Source organism: Apis mellifera, linkage group LG1 (genome assembly GCF_003254395.2).
Source record: "Apis mellifera strain DH4 linkage group LG1, Amel_HAv3.1, whole genome shotgun sequence".
In the NCBI taxonomy this organism is placed as follows: Eukaryota; Metazoa; Arthropoda; class Insecta; order Hymenoptera; family Apidae; genus Apis; species Apis mellifera.
Genome location: NC_037638.1, coordinates 9,922,468 through 9,925,956, shown reverse-complemented (window position 1 = coordinate 9,925,956; position 3,489 = coordinate 9,922,468). Strand labels below are relative to the sequence as shown.

General features: G+C 27.1%; 1 long non-coding RNA gene across 1 annotated transcript; it reads left to right on the top strand.

Annotated features, from left to right (window-relative positions):
* Positions 1–736: 736 nt before the first annotated feature.
* Positions 737–2,683, top strand: LOC113218996. Its single transcript, XR_003305348.1, has 3 exons — positions 737–989; positions 1,514–1,876; positions 2,408–2,683. It is a non-coding gene; the product is annotated as an uncharacterized LOC113218996 (long non-coding RNA).
* The last annotated feature ends 806 nt before the right edge of the window (positions 2,684–3,489 follow it).

The window sequence follows — 3,489 nt, the reverse complement described above, 5'->3', positions numbered from 1 at the left end:
TTTATTAAATATATTTTGAAATTTAATCAATTTAAAAAATTTTTTCTCTAAATAAAAATGTATTTTATCATGTTTTTCGAATAAAATATTATATTATTGCTTAGATTTTTAATATTTATATATTATACATAATAACCTAGATTGAATTTCTTATTGCTAGTATTATTTATATTATTTACTAATATCAAATTTAATATATTTCAGACTTTATATTTATTAAATATAATTTTCTTCGACGATTGTTCAGTTCAATACTTCATACTCTGGATTTTTTAGAAAGAATTTATCTCTCTTTCAAGGATTTTTTCTTTTTTTTGTTTTCTTATGCATTTATTACTATTTATACACATATATAAAAATTTGAAGATAATCCGATAAAATTTTTTCTTTTTCAGCTTTTTATTATATTTCTTATCTGTCAATTATTTGTTCTTAACATATTTTATCGTTTCAAATTTTCTTCGTTCTAATCTTAAGAAAAAATATAAAACAATTTTGTTTTCGTTCAAAATACGGTAGTTTTACTGTATCGTTCGCATTCATTTTACTTTTCTCTCGTATAAATTGATACATAAATGACCATGTTCTATTTGGCGCTGATATTGTATACTTGGCACCTCGTATGTGCACACGTAATGGTTCCTTCGTTCTTATCTATATTGTTACTTTAGAATAAAACGAGGTTCCGCGTGTAACCGAGTCGTCGTAGGAATGTCGTTACCGAATACGCTGATCCGCTGCGGCCTGATTTCGAATCTCTCTGTCAATATATAGCGAAATAGAATTGGACCAGCGAACACGTTACGCTATTCGCTGATGCGTTTCATGATATTAACAGCAAATCCGTTTTAGAAACCGATTCGACGCGAATCTACAATCGATCACTTGATTAATATCCGCGTGTAACTGTGAGAACGATCCATTTTTACATTCGGAATTTCGGTGTGTAACGATCCATTTTCTACTTGTGTCCGTGCCTCGAGCGATCTGTACGTGTACTATTAGATATGAATTGAACGTATAAATTGTAGATAGAATTCGAGATCTTGTACATAATTTTATATAATTTTAAAATGCCTTATTTTTATAATTCAATATTAATTGTTTTGTTTCTTTATGATTCTATTATTATTGAATTTAGAATGTCTCTAATTATCAAGTTTACGTTATATTATTTCATATCTACTTTAATGACAAAACATTCTAACAATTGAACTATATTATTTCTATTTGCATATATAAACAGAGACAATTTTTCCTTAAATACTTAAATAACTTTTCCTTAAATATTGAAAATAAAATCTAATAATTTATTTAACAATTCATGTTAAATATGGAATGATATAAAAATGTAAAAAAAAGCGTGCTTCATTATTCGGATAATGAAAATTTTATTGCACTAATCATTATAATATCATATGGACCTATCAAAATAATTTTCAATTTAAAACAATTCTCTCGTATTTTTATATTGTATCGTAAAAGTTCCACTCTCAATTGTCCGGTGTTTCAGGCAAATTCCTTGCCTGGGCCCTTATCGCCAACTGGAATAAGAGTTTGAGGATACCGACAGCATGGTTAACGAACAGAAGAAAAAGACAATTCGAAAGACACAGGAATTGGAAAGTTGGTGAGAAGAGAAAACGGAACGGAAACTGGCAGACAGTCGATTCTGTTTTTCGAAAAGGAGAATGCGGAGAAATGCTCAGAAATTCAAGTCTCTAGAGCACTTGATCGAGTTCAGTTTCGAACGAGCGAAGTGTACGAATCGAATCGACAATGTAATGACAACGATGCTCTTGAAATAGGCTTGTTGAAATGCATACCGTTAACAAGAGACCGAAACAAGAGCGGTTACATAAACATTTTCCATTGGGTAATTTTTTCATATTATATCGTGCGGAATACAAAAGAGTTTCTTGAAAATATTACGTTACAAAAAACGTGCTATTCTTCACATTTAACAAAGAGATGAATTTATTTTTAACTAAAAAGATTGATACTATTTTTCTAAAATTTGCAATGATAATTTAAATGACAATAAGTTAGACAATAAATGTCAGAGTGAAATATATATATTGGGAAATATTTTCATTTTTGTCATATGAAAATAATATAAAAGAGAAATTAAAGAAATTATATTCTTTCCCATAAATGAAGAAGAATATATATATATATATATTAAAATATTATTTTACATTATTAGTATTATTATTAATATATTTTTATCACAAGCTATCTTATTATATTTTATCATAAGTTATTTGAAAATGCAAAGCAAAAAATATATTGTTTAATTTTAATTCTAAAGTATGATTTATAGAATAGGAGACTTGCAACATTTTCAACATCGAAGCTACAAATAATATTTGCAGAAATCACTGCAGGAAGCATTTGTATTCCACAGATATTTCAAAAGCAATGGTGGTGACTGCAAAGAGAAATGCACGAAGATTTGCACCGCATCCCCTAGGAGATTGAGCTCGATGCTTGAAGCACGTTCTTCTGTTACAGAAATTTGTTTCTTCGATTCAATGAAATGAAAAACGTGAAAAAGCAGAATCGAAGCATATTCAAACTTTTGTTCATTGATATTTTAAGTATATTGTAGAAATTGGTAATGAATATGCCATAATATTTTTATAATTTATAATTTTTTAAGATGTAACAATAAAAACAAGATTCAAAACTTTTTATTCAATGTTTTTGATTCAATGTTTACTGCATGTGCATTTTATTTAATAATATAACACGAATATTTTATTCAAAATTTTTTACGATTCAATGTTTACTGCATATGCATTTTATTTAATAATATAACATGAATATTTTATTATGCTGAAAAATAATGCACTTGAAGTATAACTTTAAAAGAAGATAAGAATATTATATGTTACGATCTTTCATAAATATATAAAATATTTCATGCAATTTCATATTTTTTAAATTTCTTATTTATTGTGAATATCATTTCATTATGAACAATTTTGAATTCAGAATCGACCATAAATACTTTAATAACGAAATAAAGAAATATATCACGTTGAGAGAAATTTATATCCATAAATGAGGATTATGTTGAAAATAAACGTATCATTCCAAAGCTAATGAATTGTACTTTCATTCAAATTTTGATCTTCTTAATAATAATCTCTTTTCATTCTTGAGATATACACCAGTATATATTTCTTTTCAATTTTAACATCATTATAATATCGAAATATATTAAATCTTAAAAAAAAAATAAAAGATTGACGAAAATCATTCCTATTCTCTCCTCTATCATGCAACGATCATATACTGAAATCGAAAACGAATTTTCCAGAACGCGTCTCAATTTATGCTGAGGAACTATTTCGATGCTGAGGAACAGAGATAGATGTGAAACAGATATGCGATCAAGATGATACTGTACGATACAACCAATAGGATTTCATCGTCTATCGAACAAAGGATCGAAGATTCACAACACTAATAACACGGTTCATC